The following is a 16,486-nucleotide window of genomic DNA, read 5'->3' as shown; positions in this document are numbered from 1 at the left end:
CGCCGTTTCCTGTTGCGAGCACTAGGCCGACCTGCACAAGTGAGTTATCATTTTTCTCGTAAAACTTTAGGGAATGCGGGTTGGGTTGAAATTTGGTTATCCACGCAGATTCCAGAACTTTCCACCACAGAAATGTGGGGAAAATGTGTTTTTTTGGATAATTTTTTAGGATTGCAAGAGATTCTGGGTAACAGACCCTGATGGGAGGCAGTCAAGTCACCCCATCCTGGATTCCCCTGCGTGTCCAGTTTAAAAAAATGTATAGGTTTGCTAGGTTTCCCAAGGTGCCCGCAGAGCTAGGGTTCAAAAACTAGAGCTAGGCACTTTGCAAAAAAAAGGGTCATTTTTCACTGAGATATTGTGGTGTGACCACGTTGCGTTTTCCGCCGTTTCCTGTTGCGGGCACTAGGCCGACCCACACAAGTGAGGTACTGTTTTTCTCATAAGACTTTGGGGAACGTGGGGTGGGTGGAAATTTGTGGATCCACGCAGATTCCGGATCTTTCCACCACAGAAATGTGGAGAAAAGATGTTTTTTTTGACAATTTTTTAGGTTTGCAAGGGATTCTGGGTAACAGACCCGGGTGGGAGGTAGTAAAGTCACCCCATGCTGGACTCCCCTGGGTTTCTAGTTTTCAAACATGTATAGCTTTGCTAGGTTTCCCAAGGTGCCCGCAGAGCTAGGGTTCAAAAACTACAGCTACGCACTTTGCCAAAAAGGGTGATTTTTTACTGCAAAATTGAGGTGTGACCGCGTTGCGTTTTGCACCGTTTCCTGTCGCGGGCACTAGGCCGACCCGCACAAGTGAGGTACCATTTTTCTCGTAAGACTTTGGGAAACACGGGGTGGGTGGAAATTTGAGGATCCACACAGAATCTGGAACTTTCCACCACAGAAATGTGGGGAAAATGTGTTTTTTTGGTCAATTTTTTAGGTTTGGAAGGGATTCTGGGTAACAGACCCGGGTGGGAGGTAGTCAAGTTACCCCATGCTGGATTCCCCTGGGTTTCTAGTTTTCAAACATGTATAGCTTTGCTAGGTTTCCCAAGGTGCCCGCAGAGCTAGGGTTCAAAAACTACAGCTAGGTAATTTGCCAAAAAAGGGTCATTTTTCACTGCAAAATTGAGGTGTGACCACGTTGTGTTTTGCGCCGTTTACTGTTGCGGGAACTAGGCCGAAATGCACAATTGAGGTACCGTTTTTCTCGTAAGACTTTGGGGAATGCGGGGTGGGTGGAAATTTGTGGATCTACGCAGATTCCGGATCTTTCCACCACAGAAATGTGGGGAAAATGTGTTTTTTTAAAAAAAAAAAATTAGGTTTGCAAGGGATTCTGGGTAACAGACCCTGGTGGGAGGCAGTCAAGTCACCCCATCCTAGATTCCCCTGGGTGTTTTTTGGACAATTTATTAGGTTTGCAAGGGATTCTGGGTAACAGGCCTCTAGGAAGGCAGTCAAGTCACCCCATCCTGAATTCCCCTGGGTGTCTAGTTATCAAAAATGTATAGGTTTGCTAGGTTTCCCAAGGTGCCCGCAGAGCTAGGGTTTAAAAACTACAGATAGGCACGTTGCCGAAAAAGGGTCAATTTTCACTGTGAAATTGAGGTGTGAACACGTTGCGTTTTGCGCCGTTTCCTTTAGCGGGCACTAGTCCGACCCGCACAAGTGAGGTACCATTTTTCTCGTAAGTCTTTGGGGAACACGGGGTGGGTGGAAATTTGTGGATCCACGCAGATTCCGGACCTTTCCACCACAGAAATGTGGAGAAAATATGTTTTTTTGATAATTTTTTATGTTTGCAAGGGATTCTGGGTAACAGACTCTGGTGGCATGCAGTCAATTCACCCCATCCTGGATTCCCCTGGGTGTCTAGTTTAAAAAAATGTATAGGTTTGCTAGGCACTTTACCAAAAAAGGGTCATTTTTTCACTGCAAAATTGAGGTGTGACCACGTTGCGTTTTGCGCCATTTCCTGTCGCGGGCACTAGGCCGACCTGCACAAGTGAGGTACCATTTTTCTCGTATGACTTTGGGGAACGCGGGCTAGGTGGAAATTTGTGGATCCACGCAGATTCCGGACCTTTCCACCACAGAAATGTGGAGAAAATATTTTTTGTGATAATTTTTTATGTTTGCAAGGGATTCTGGGTAACAGACTCTGGTGGCATGCAGTCAATTCACCCCATCCTGGATTCCCCTGGGTGTCTAGTTTTAAAAAATGTATAGGTTTGCAGGCACTTTACCAAAAAAGGGTCATTTTTTCACTGTAAAATTGAGGTGTGACCACGTTGCGTTTTGCGCCATTTCCTGTCGCGGGCACTAGGCCGACCTGCACAAGTGAGGTACCATTTTTCTCGTATGACTTTGGGGAACGCGGGCTAGGTGGAAATTTGTGGATCCACGCAGATTCCAGAACTTTCCACCACAAAAATGTGGGGAAAGTGTGTTTTTTTGGACAATTTTTTAGGTTTGCAAGGGATTCTGGGTAACAGACCCTGGTGGGAGGCAGTCAAGTCACCCCATCCTGAATTCCCCTGGGTGTATAGTTTAAAAAAATGTATAGGTTTGCAGCATTTCACTAGGTGCCGCCAGAGTTAGTGTTAAAAAACTACACCTATACCCATTTTCCAAAAAAAGGGTACATTTTCATTGTGAAAATGTGGTGTTCAAATTGTGTTTTGAGCCATTTCCTGTCGTGGGCACTATGCCTACCCACACAAGTGAGGTACCATTTTTATTGGGAGACTTGGGGTAATTCATATTTGTAAAGCAACTGTTATTACCTATTGAGTTTTGATGCATTTCTGCCCTCCAAATGAAAGACTTTATGTAAAAAAGAAGTCATTTTGAAAAATGACCGATAATTCTCATGCTAGTATGAGTATTCCCAATTTCCAAAATGTGCAAATATGTACTGTTTCTGAACTCTATAATCTGTTCCCATTTCAGAAATACATAGGTGTCTTTCATACCGATTTTTCCATGTATACATTTTCCCACAATGATTGCTACATACCCGGAAAATAATAAGAAACCATTGCAAATTGCTGCTCAGTTTTTGACTCTGGGTTCATCGGGTTATTGGTGAAACTACAAGTCCAATATATCCCCACAACCAAGAAGGTCCAGCGGATGTAACGGTATATTGCTTTCAAAGAGCTGTCATAAGTAGAAGAAGTTACAGGTAAAAACGTTGATCCAAAAGGCTGTTTTTTTCAACTAATTTTCATTTTTTCCTATATTTAACTGTTAGTTTCTATAAAGAAACCTTGATGGATCTACACAAATGACCCCTTGCTAAATTCAGAATTTTGTCTACTTTTCAAAAATGTTTAGCTTTCCAGGATCCATCATTGCTTTTAGACCCATTTCTACCATTAACTGGAAGGAGGTTGAAAGCACAAAAAATAGCAAAAATAGGCTATGTCCCAGAAAAATGCCAAAACTGTGTAAAAAATGTTGGTTTTCTGACAAACGTCGTCATTCCCTAAAAGCTGCAACAATGGTGATTTCAGCCCCACAAACCCTTTTTTGATACCATTTGCAGAGAAAAACCCAGACGCTTTCGTTTGCAGCTCGTTTTTCCAATTTTTCCAAAAAAAAAACAATTTTTGCTGTATTTTGACTAATTTCTGGGACCCCTCCAGGGGAATCCACAAACCCTGGGTACCTTTAGAATCCCCATGATGTTGCAAGAAAAGGATGCAAATGTGCCGTGGATTCCTTATGTGGTCAAAAAGTTACAGGGGCCTAAGCATGCACTTGCCCAAATAGCCCAAAAAAGGCTTAGCACACGGGGGCAAAAGGCCTAGCAGCGAAGGGGTTAACTCTTCTTGATTCCTGAGGGTCCCTGGATGCTAACTAGCCCACCAGGTTCCTCCAGTAAGCCCCACACAGTGGGACTGCTGAGAGGTGGTCTGAGGCCTAGCCCCTTTTTATACCGCTCTGTAAATGCGCCTCTTGGTGCACTGCTGGTGGGGTGATGAGGTTCTCTTGTGTCCTGAGAGCCTCAGGACACAAGTGGACTTCATCCTTCGAGCAGCAGTGAAGTCTGTGTTGTGGAGTGGTAACCTCAGGTTTAGTCTTCCTCGTTTCTATGGCAGATAAACTATAAATTCAATGAGACATCAAAAAAAGGAACCAATGTGGAGCACTTCTAAACCTAGTCAGGTATGAGCAGGGCCCCTGTAATTATGTGACTGTTTGGCTGCACCAATTTTCACATAATTAACATTTTTCCGCATTTGCCAAATATTCCATCATCTGCTGCCTAATCTGCAGATTTGAACATCAAAAGCCTTTTTTCTAGCTCAAACGGCCTAAATAGTCCCAAAAATGCAGCATCACGTGTTAAAGCATGGAGGAAGCCCTTTGCAAAGCTGTAGTGGTAATTTGTTACTTATTGCTAAATGTGGGTGTTAAATTGGTACTAATGGTGCACAAACCTCTGTTATGTCTGTGCCTCTCTTGCCTTTTTCTGCATTTCTTTTGCTTCTTTCCGTACCTTTCTTCCTCTTTCTACACCTCACTGTCTTCTTTCTGAACTTCACTTGCCTCTTTCTGCACTTCTACTCTCTGCACTTCTATTGCCCCTTTCTCTACCTCACTTGCCTCTTTATGCACCTCACTTGCCTCTTTATGCACTTCTCTTGCTTCTTTCTACACCTCTCTTGCCTCTTGCTGCTCCTCTTTGCCTCTTTGTGCATTTCTCTTGCTTGTTTCTGCACTTCCCATGCCTCTTTCTGTACCTCTTTTCTCTCTTTCTGCACCTCACTTACCTCTTTCTGCACCTCAATCTCTTCCTTCTGCACCTCTCTTGCCTCTTTCTGCACTTCTCTTGCCTCTTTCTGCTCTTCTCGAGCCTCTTTCTGTACCTCTCTTGCCTCTTTCTATACCTCAAGTTCCTCTTCCTGCACTTCTCTTGCCTCTTTCTCTACACATATCTTGCCTCTGCCTCTTTCTATACCTCTCTTGCCTCTTTCTGCACCTCACTTGCCACTTTCTGCTCTTCTCTTGCCAAATTCTGAACCTCACTCTCTTCTTTCTGCACCTCCCTTGTCTCTTTCTGAACCTCACTTGCTTCTTACTGCATCTCTCTTGCCTCTTTCTGTACCACTATTCCCTCTTTCTTTAACTCTGTTGCTGCTTTCTGCACTTCTCTTCCTTCTTTCTGCACCCTCTTGCCTCTTTCTGCACCCTTGTTCCCTCTTTCTGCACCTTTCCTGTCTATTTCAGCACTTCTCCTGCCTCTTTCTGCAGCCCTCTTGCAGAACTTCTGTTGCTGCTTTCTATACTTCTCTTGCTTCCTTCTATACCACTCTTACCTCTTTCTGTACACTTCTTGCGTCACTGTGCATTTCTTCTTCCTCTTTCTGCACCGCTCTTGCCTTTTTCTGCAGTTCTCTTGCCTCATTCTGCACCTATTTTGCTTCTTTCTGCAGTTCTCTTGCTTCTTTCTCTACCCCTCTTGCCTCTTTCTGCACCCCTGGTTCCATCTGCACTGCTCTTGCTTCTTTCTGCACCTCTTTTGCAAATTTCTGTTTCCCTCTTGCCTCTTTCTGCACGCCTGTTCCCTCTTTTTGCACCTTTCCTGCACTTCTCTTGCCTCTTTCTGCACCTCTGTTGCAAATGTATGCATCCCTCATGCCTCTTTCAGCACCCTCTTCCCTCTTTCTGCACCCCTCTAGCCTCTTTCTGGTCACTGTTGCTTCTTTCTGCACTTCTCTTGCTTCTTTCACCAATTCTTTTGCCTCTTTCGGTACTACTCTTGTTGTTTCTGCACCTCAGTTGCTTCTTTCTGCACCTCTTTTTTTCTTTCTGCACCTCTCTTGCCTCTTTCTGCACCCTTGTTCCCTCTTCCTGCACCTTTCCAGCCTGTTTCTGCACTTCTCTTGCCTCTTTCTGTACCTCTGTTGCTTCTTTCTGCAATTCTCTTGCTCTTTCTGCATCATTCGCACCTCTTTCAGCACCTCTGTTGCTTCTTTCTGCACTTCTCTTCCTTCTTTCTGTACCCCTCCTGCCTCTTTCTGTACCTGTCTTTCCTCTGTGCACCTCTCCTACCTTTGTCTGTACCCCTCTTACCTCTTTTTGCACCTCTGTTGGTTCTTTATGCACTGCTCTTGTTTCTCTCTGAACATCACTTGCCTCTTTCTGCACCTTTCCTGCCTGTTTCTGCACCTCTGTTGCCTCTATCTGTATCTCTGTTGCTTCTTTCTGCACCTCTCCTTCCTCTTTCTGCACCTCTCTTGCCCTTTTCTGATGTCCTCTTGCCTCTTTCTGCAGCTCTTTTGCTTCTTTCTGTACTTGTCTTGCATTTTTCTGTACCTTTCTTGCCTCATCCTGCACCTCTGTTGGTTAATTATGCACTGCTCTTGCTTCTTTCAGTACCTCTGTTGCAAATGTATGCATCCCTCTTGTGTCTTTCAGCACTCCTCGTCCCTCTCTCTGCACCTATCTAGCCTCTTTCTGCACCCTGTTGCTTCTTTCTGCACTTCTCTTGCTTCTTTCTGTCTCTCTTGCTCCTTTCTGTACCCATCTTGCCTCTTTTTGCCCCTTCCTCCCTGTTACTTCACCTCTCTTGCCAATTTCTGTACCTCTCTTGCTTCTTTCTGCACTTTTTTGCCTCTTTCTGCCCCTCTCCCTTCTTTCTGCACCCTTGTTGGCTCTTTCTGCACTTGTCTTGTCTCTTTCTGTACCATTCTTGCTTCTTTCTGCACTTCGCTAGCTTCTTTCTGTACCTCTCTTGCTTCTTTCTGCACCCTTCTTCCCTTTTTTGCATCCCTTTTGCCTCTTTCTGCAGTTCTCCTGTCATTTTATGCACCTGTCTTGCCTCTTTCTGTGCCTCACTTGCCTCTTTCTGCACTTATCTTGTTTCTTTCTATACCTCTGTTGCTCCTTTCAGCAATTCTCTTGCCTCTCTCAGCACTTCTCTTACTTGTTGGCTCTTTCTGCACCCCACTTGCTTGTTTCTGCACCCCTCTTGCCCCTTTCTGCACTCTTCTCCCGTCTTTCTGCCCCTCTCTTACCTCTTTCTGCACCCCTGTACACTCTTTTTGCACCTTTCCTGCCTGTTTCAGCACCTCTCTTTCCACTTTCTGTACCTCTGTTGCTTCTTTCTGTACTTCTCTTGCTGCACCCTTCACGCCTCTTTCAGCACCTCTGTTACTTCTTTCTACACATCTCTTCCTTCTTTCTGCACCCCTTCTGCCTCTTTCTGTACCTGTCTTGCTTCTTTTTGCACCTCCCCTACCTTTCTCAGCACTCCTCTTGCCTCTTTTTGCGCCTCTTTTGGTTCTTTCTGCACTGCTCTTGCTTCTTTATGCACCTCACTTGGCTCTTTCTGCACTTTTCTTGATTCTTTCTCCACCTCTGTTGCTTCTTTCAGCATGGAGAAGTGTGGCTCAATGATTAGAGCGGCAGACCCTGATGCAGAGGTCTAGCCCGGGACCAGGGTTCAATTCCCCACCTCGGCGGGTCTTGGGCTCAAAAATTCCACGGACCTGATACTTCTCGCCTCGGTGCCATTCCAATCATGGAGTCCCACTCTGCAACTCTGGGCAATAGCTTGCTTAATCTCCACAACGGCCCCCACAACGCTAAGGATGCCTGGCTTCCACCTTGGGGGTGCCCAGGAGTGGACGCCTCACAGGGAAAGCCAGGATGGGTTCCACAGCGGTATTCGTACAAGCGCCTTGAGACCCTTGCGGGTGAGTAGTGCGCTATACAAGTATCAATTTACATTTACATTTCTCTTGCCTCTTTCTGCTCTTCTCGTGCTTGTTTCTGCAGCTCTCTTGCCTCTTTCTGCACCTCTGTTGCCTCTTTCTCCACTTCACTTGCTTTTTTCTGCACTCCTCTTGCCTCTTTCTGCACCCCCTTCCCTCTTTCTTCACCTCTCTTACCTCTTTCTGCACATCTGTTCCCTCTTTCTGTACCTTTCCTGCCTGTTTTTGCACATCTGTTGCCTCTTTCTATACCTCTGTTGCGATTTTCTGCACTTTTCTTGCTTCTTTATGCACCCTTTGTGCCTCTTCCAGCAACCCTGTTGCTTCCTTCTGCACTTCTCTTCCTTCCTTCTGCACCCCTCCGGCTTCTTTCTGTACCTCTCTTGCCTCTTTGTGCATCTCTCCTACCTCTTTCTGCACCCCTCTTGCCTCTTTTTGTACCTCTGTTAGTTCTATCTGCACTGCACTTGCTTCTATCTGCACTTCTTTTGCAAATTTCCGCATCCCTCGTGCCTCTTTCTGAACCCCTCTTCCCTATTTCTCCACCTCTCTTGCTTCTTTTTGCACTTCTCTAACTTCTTTCTGTACTTCTTTTGCTTATTTCTTCACTGTGTTTGCTTCTTTCTGCACCTCTCTTGTAAATTTCTGTATTCCTCTTACCTCTTTCTGTACCCCTGTTCCCTCTTTCTGTACCTTTCTTGCATGTTTCTGCACCCCTCTTGCCTCTTTAAGCACCTCTGTTGCTTCTTCTGCACTTCTCTTGCTTCTTTTTGAACCCCTCTTGCCTCTTTCTGTACCCCTTTGCCTCGTTGTGCACCTCTCCTGCCTCTTTCTGAACCTCTCTTACCTTTTTCTGCAGTTCTCCTGCCTCTTTCTGTACCTCTTTTGCTTCTTTCTGTACTTTTCTTGCCTCTTTCTGTAGCCCTCTTGCCTCTAGCACTGTTCTTCCTTCTTTTTGCACCTCTGTAGCATATTTCTGCATCCCACTTGCCTCTTTCTGTACCCCTCTGCACTCTTTCTACACCTCTCTTGCCTGTTTCTGCAATTCTCATGCCTCTTTCTGTATTTCTCTTGCCTCCTTCTGCACCTCACTTGCCTCTTTCTGCACTTCTCTTTCTTCTTTCTGCACCCTTCATCCCTTTTTCTGCATATCTCCTGCCTCTTTCTGTACCTCTCTTTCCACATATTACATCTCTTGGTTCTTTCTGCATAGCTCTTGGCTCTTTCTGCATCCCTCTTGCCTCTTTGTGCACCTCATTTGCTTCTTTCTGCACGTCTTTCTCCTCTTTCTGCACCCCTATTGCCCCTTTATGCACCTCTGTTGCATCTTTCTGCACTTCTATTGACTCTTTTTGCACCTCTCTTGCTTCTTTCTGCACCTCTGTTGTCCCTTTCTGCACCCCTGTTGTCTCTTTCTGAACTTGTTTTTCCTCTTTCTGCACCTTCCTTGCTTCTTTCTGCACTTCTCTTGCTTCTTTCTGCACCTCTCATGCTTCTTTCTGCTGTTCTCTTACCATTTTCTGCACCCCTGTTGCCTCTTTTTGCACCTCACTTGCTTCTTTCTGCAACCCTCTTGCCGCTTTCTGCACCCCTCTTTTTTCTTTCTGCACCTTTCATGCCTGTTTCTGCACCTCTCTTGCCTCTTTCTGTACCACTGTTGGTTCTTTCTGCACTGCTCTTGCTCTTTCTGCACCCGTCGCACCTCTTTCAGCACCTCTGAGGCTTCTTTCAGCACTTCTCTTCTTTCTGCACCTCTCCTGCCTCTTTCTGTACCTTTCCTGCCTCTTTGTGCACATCTCCTACCTTTTTCTGCACCCCCTTGCCTCTTTTTGCTGTTCTCTTGCTATTTCCTGCACCTCTCTTGCCTCTTTCTGCTTCACACTTGCCTCTTTCTGCACTTCTATTGCTTGTTTCTGCACCTCTCTTGCAACTTTGTGTACCTCGGTTGCCTCGTTCTGCACCTCACTTGCTTCTTTCTGCGACCCTCTTGCCTCTTTATGCACCCCTCTTTTCTCTTTCTACACCTCTCTTGCCTCTTTATGCACTCCTGTTCCCTCTCTCTGCATCTTTCCTGGCTGTTTCTGTACCTCCTTTGCCTCTTTCTGTACCTCAGTTGGTTCTTTCTGCACTTCTGTTGCTCTTTCTGCACCCTTTGCACCTCTTTCAGCACCTCTGTTGCTTCTTTTTGCATATCTCTTCCTTCTTTCTACACCTCTCCTGCTTCTTTCTGTATCTCTATTGACTTTTTGTCCACATCTTCTACCTTTTTCTGCACCCCTCTTTCCTCTTTTTGCACCTCTGTTGGGTCTTTCTGTACTGATCTTGCTTCTTTCTTCACCTTACTTGTCTCACTCTACACTTCTCTTGCTTCTTTCTACACCTCTGTTGCTTCTTTAAGCAATTCTCTTGCCTTTCTGGACTTCTCCTTCTTTCTGCACCCCTCCTGCCCCTTTCTGTACCTCTTTTGCCTCTTTGTGCACCTCTTCCACCTCTTTGTGCACCCTTCTTGACTCTTTCTTCACCTCTGTTGGTTCTTTCTGACTTCTCTTGCTTCTTTCCGCTCATCTTACTTAAAGGTAGTTTTAACCCCCCTGCCCTATTATGTATTATGGCCTTACAGGGCGGGTCATGCCAATAACAGGGGTACCCCAACCCAAAGTGTACCCTAGTGTATGTAAATATTTTCACAGTATTCTAAGTGTCTTTTAGCATAGCACTGGCTCTGGCTACCAGTCAGCAAAACGTTGGGGCCACAGGATAACTTTGCAACAAGGCCTCTTTGTGCACCTCTGTTAGTTCTTTCAGCATATCTCTTGATTCTTTCTAAACCTTTCTTTGTCTTTCTGGACTTCTGTTGCCTCTTTCTGCATTTCTCTTGCTTCTTTCTGCACCTTTCTTCATCTTTCTACATATGTCCTACCTATGTAGGCATAGTTAGAAATTAGCATTTCAAAAACCTTAGAAATTCCCTGAAAAAACCATAGGCTTCACGGACGTTATAGTTAGAAATTAGTATTAAAAAAACTTTGAAATTCACTGACAAAAACACAGCTTTCAGAGACATTATAGTTAGTTGGACGTTCCTCTCGTACAAAACAAGAGAAATTCGTCCGTTATAGTTAGTTGAGGTAACTATAACTCGTGCCCCCGCAATGCACTGCTGATGACGTCACATATTACATCATTCATGACATGGTCCATGACATCACTGATAACATCACTGATGACATCATCCAGGTGATAATCGGATGCACCTCCTCACACCCTAATATAACCTTTGATACACCCACTCCAGAATACAGACTACCATTTTTGGAACCAAAGACACACCAATACCAGTTATTACATACCCACTCACTTCTTCCTAGGTCTACTCATATCTACTCATTCACCCATACAGTCACTCATACATGCAGTCACTCATCAATACAGTACTATCATATGCACTCATACACCTATACAGACACTCACACATCACCACTCACCCATAGAGTTACTTACAGACATAGTCAGTCATGCAAAGAATCAATCACCCCCAATTTACTCACATACACAATTGTTTAAACACCACCTCACTTATTCATACAGATACTAACACATACCTACTCTACAATCACTGAGACAAGCACACACTCATCCATACAGCAACTCTCACAATCACTCACTCTCACATATAGTCATTTATATAGTCCAACACTCACATATACTGCTTTTCACATGTGTAGTTACTCACACATGTACCACTGAGACATCTAAACACTCACCAGCACACCCATAGACACACTCACCCACCCATACAGCCCTTCACAGTTACACTCTTGAACCCATACATCCAGTGAATCCCCCACTCACACATATATGCACAGAGTCACAACACAGACACTTAGGCACCCATACAGATCCTCAGACAATCAATCAGTAACCCATATAGACACTTTTATAGCTATTCACCAACCCATGCATGTTCCATAACTCACTTATGCAGTCAGTCACGTAGCTACTAAATCATCCATACAGACACTCATACACCCATTCATTCTTCAATACACCTTGGCATATATATATATATATTACCTACTGGCGGTCGCCAGTAGGTAGTTATAGTTAGGACCACGTTTCCAAAGGAAATCCGCAACATTCAAGTTTGAATAACTTTGGCGCCGGTCGACGAATCCTCGCAAATCTTTCAAAATAGGTGGGGCGCTACGCTCCGCTCCTACCCTGAAAGTCTCGGGGGGATTCGTCAAGCGGGGGCTGAGATAAAATGGGGGTCCCAAAACGCGTTTTTCCCATGCATTTTTCCATAGGACCTTTAGACAGGGCTACAGCCCGAACGGCTGAACAGAATTACTAGAAATTTGGCAGAGAGGTAGTCCTCAGGTCAAGGAAGTGCCTTTTGTAGGTTTGGTGTAAATCTGTTCAGTAGATTCTGAGAAAATAGCCTTTAAATCAATATATATATCTGAGCCAGCTTACGGTGCGCTTACGGTACGCTTACCGTACGCGTACGGTGGCGTGCGCGAGCACGATTCTGATTGGCTCTTAGATCTAAGTAAACATTCGAATCGGCCGAAACCAGGAAGCGGCGGCCGCCATTTTCTCTCTCGCACTGAGAGTGATTTTTAAAATATAAAGCCCAAAAACATGTAAAGGGGCTGTTTAGACAGCTCCCACACACATAGCCATGTTGAGGGAGTCCCCAAAGATCCCCCAAGGCCAAAAACGGAATTTTTATTTTTTCGGTAATTTCGCCGATTACGCTTACCGTACGCGTACGGTAAAAAATAAAAAAAAATAAAAAATTATCCACACTCTCTCCACCCCGTGTGCAATTGGTGCCCGAAGGGCACTAATTGTGCATGGCTTATTGCTTTAGAGATAAACTAAAATATTTAAAAATAAAATAATAAAAAGAAAAAATTATCCACACTCTCTCCACCCCGTGTGCAAATGGTTGTGCATGGCTTATAAAATATACGAAAAATTTAAATATAACCTTTCAAAACGAAGTGCATCATATGTCCTCCATGTGCGCATGGTGCGCGAAGCGCATCGTGCGTACATGGCCCATCTAGCGTAACGTGGGCACGCGGTGCGCGTAGCGCACCGTGTGCCCACCGTGCGTGCACGGCACTAACTGCGTAAAGTGGGCGCGCGGTGCGCGAAGCGGAACGAACTGCGTTAAGTGGGCGCGCACGCCACGAATGGCGTAAAGTAACTTAGCATTTAAAAAAACGTACAAATTCACTGAAAAAAACATAGGTTTCACACACGTTATAGTTAGGAATTAGCATTTAAAAAACCTTGCAAATTCACTGAAAAAACCATAGGTTTCACACATGTTATAGTTAGCGGAAATTTTACTGATAAAAACCAATGAAATTCCCCCGTTATAGTTAGTGCAGGCAACTATAACTCACGCGACCGCAATCTTCTGCTGATGAGATATGTGTCTTTATTTCTAATATATGTATAGTTAAAAATGTATCCAAGAAGACATGGGCAAATAAGTGTCTAAATACAGTATTAGCATCAGCAGAGGATTGCGTTCGCGTGAGTTATAGTTGCCTGCACTAACTATAACGGGGGAATTTCATTGGTTTTTTATCAGTAAAATTTCCGCTAACTATAACATGTGTGAAACCTATGGTTTTTTCAGTGAATATATATATATATATTCACTGAAAAAACCATAGGTTTCAGGGGTGTTATAGTTAGCTGGACTTTTCACTTGTACAAAACCATTGAAATTCCCCCGTTATAGTTAGTTCAGCTAACTATAACTCGCGCGCCCGCAATGCACTGCTGATGACGTCACATATTACATCACTCATGACATGGTCAGTGACATCACTCATGACATCACTGATGACATCTCAAATGACATCACTGATGACATCACTGATGACATCATCCAGTGAATGAGTGTTATTCTGAAAATTAAATATGTTTTATATATGTATATCTCAAGGTCGATGGAAGAATAAATGGGTATATAAATGTCTAAATGGATGATTTGTTTTTGAAAAATTGATTGTGTAACTGACTGATTAAGTGTATCATAGTGAATACATGGCTTAGTGAGTAATGTTTAAATATGTAAATATCTGTATCAGTCTCTCACTTTGTGTATAAGTGGCTGCATGGGTTGGTGAGTAGCTACATGGGTGTCTATATAGGTTATTAGTTGGTTTTTTGAGTATCAGTCTGAGTGTCTGCATGGTTCGGTGGGGGTATTACGTAGTGCATAGGTGCATGAATGAGTGACTCACTGTTTGTATGTGTTGAACACAGTATGTGTGCAGGACTGTATGGGTGGATGAGTGTGTGTATGGGTGTGTTAGTGAGTGAATGACTGTCTCAATAGTGTCTTTATGAGTAACTACATATGTTTTAAACTAGTATATGTGACTATTGGTGTATATATGTGAGTATATGTGAGAGTGAGAGATTGAAAGAGTTCCTGTATGAATAAGTATGTGTTTCTATAAGTGATTGTTTAAAAGACTAAGTATGTGTAAGTTTCCGTAGAAGTAAGTGTGGTGGTGTGTGTATAACTGTATATGCAAGTAAATGTATGTTTGATTCTTTATTAGCATGAGTGACTATGTGTGTGAGTAACTATGGATGAGTGGCATTGTGTAACAGGATGTATAGGTGTATGAGTACATATGATGAGTGAGTACATGTATGAGTGACTGTATTGGACTGTTGGTGAATGAGTGGATGTGTATGTGGATCTTAGAATTACTGAAGAGGTTGTTGTAACTGGTATTGGTATGTCCATTGTTTTGAAAATTTTAGTCTCTATTTTTGAATGTGTGTATCAAAGGTTATATTAGGGTGAGAGGAGGTCTGCCACTCTATCACAAGGATGATGTCATCAGTGATGTCATCAGTGATGTCATTTGAGATGTCATCAGTGATGTCATGAGTGATGTCACTGACCATGTCATGAGTGATGTAATATGTGACGTCATCAGCAGTGCATTGCGGGCGCGCGAGTTATAGTTAGCTGAACTAACTATAACGGGGGAATTTCAATGGTTTTGTACAAGTGAAAAGTCCAGCTAACTATAACACCCCTGAAACCTATGGTTTTTTCAGTGAATTTCTGAGGTTTTTTAAATGCTAATTCCTAACTATAACGTGCCTGAAACCTATGGTTTTTTCTGTTAATTTCAAAGGTTTTTTAAATGCTAATTTCTAACTATGCCTACAGAGATAGGACATGTGAAGAAAGAAGAAAAAATGCACAGAAAGAAACAAAAGAAGTGCAGAAAGAAGCAACAGAAGTCCTCAAATACGAAGATAAGTGCAGGAAGAAGGATAACGTGCAGAAAGAACAAAAAGAAGAGCAGAAAGAAGCCTTGTTGCAAAATCATCCTGTACCCTCAACTTTTTCAGACGGATACTGGTGGTAACTGAGTCTGACTAACCAGTCCTAGAGCCAGTGCTATGTTAAAAGACACTTAGAATACAGTGAAAACACCTACATACACTAGGGAACATTATGCGTTGGGGTCCCCCTGTGATTAGCCTTACCTCCTCTATAAGCCCCTAGTATATAATAGGGCATGGGGATTAAAACTACCTCTTAAAACAGGCCACAGGGCGTTTTTGCACACGTTAACTCAGGCCCCGTCCCCTCCTTTCACCATTGTGTAAACACGCCCTGTGTCCGTTTTTAGTTGGGAGATTAAGTTCATTTGAGTCCTGAGGGTCCCTAGGGTCCAACTAGCCCACTAGGTACCTCCAGTAAGTGCTACAGAGCTGCGTTGCAGAGAGGTGTAAAAAGTGGCACGGCCTGGACCACCTCTCTGCAATGCAGCTCAGTGGCGCTTACTGGAAGCACTTGGTGGGCTAGTTAGCCCCCAGGGGCCCTCAGTATTGAAGGGAAATTATATCCCCAATTTAAAACGTGCCATGGTGCGTGTTTGCACACGTCACCTCAGGCCCCGTCCCCTCCCTTCACCACTGTGTAAACGCGCCCTGTGGCTGTTCTAAGTTGAGAGATTAAGTCCCCTTGAATCCTAAGGGTCCCTAGGGTCACACTAGACCACTAGGTACCTCCAGTAAGCGCCACAGAGCTGCGTTGCAGAGAGGTGTAAAAAGGGGCTTGGCCTCAGAACACCTGTCTGCAGCACAGCTCCCTGGCGCATACTGGAGATGCCTGTTGGGGGCGCGTTTGCAGAGTGCTGCATGGAGGGGGCATGGCCTCCGGCACGATGCCAGTCTTTTATTTATTTTATTTTTTTAAGAAGGGGGGCTGTGTGGTTCCCCTTCTTATTCTAATTTATTGGCCCTGATGACCCCATCCCCCAGGGCCTGTCTCCTAATTATATTTTTTTGACCCCAATCCCCAGGGCCGGCCACTGTTTTTTATTATTTTAAAAAAATATATATTTATAGACACACCTAGGACATGCTGGACAAACCGTACGTACCTATCACCATGACGATTTGCGTGATATTCATTAAAAGGCGACTATGCATGCAATTAATCCACGTGGAATGTATTTACACCACTAGTGAAGCTCTGACATGTCTGATGCTCTACCGTGCCTAATCCCGGTAGACACCCTTGTCGTTTATTTATACAAACATGGGTAGCTATTGACGGGCACATTTAATACACATGCACACCAAGCCATTCAAAGGGGATTCGACAAAAATTCGACCAAAACTATGCAAGAAACCCCCCTCACAGTTAATAAAACACACATCCACTGCCGGATGTGTAATACTTTTTATTTTACTC

This window comes from Triturus cristatus, chromosome 6 (assembly GCF_964204655.1).
Source record: "Triturus cristatus chromosome 6, aTriCri1.1, whole genome shotgun sequence".
Classification (NCBI taxonomy): domain Eukaryota; kingdom Metazoa; phylum Chordata; class Amphibia; order Caudata; family Salamandridae; genus Triturus; species Triturus cristatus.
The sequence above is the reverse complement of the archived record's forward strand: the minus strand, read 5'-3'. Positions refer to the sequence as shown.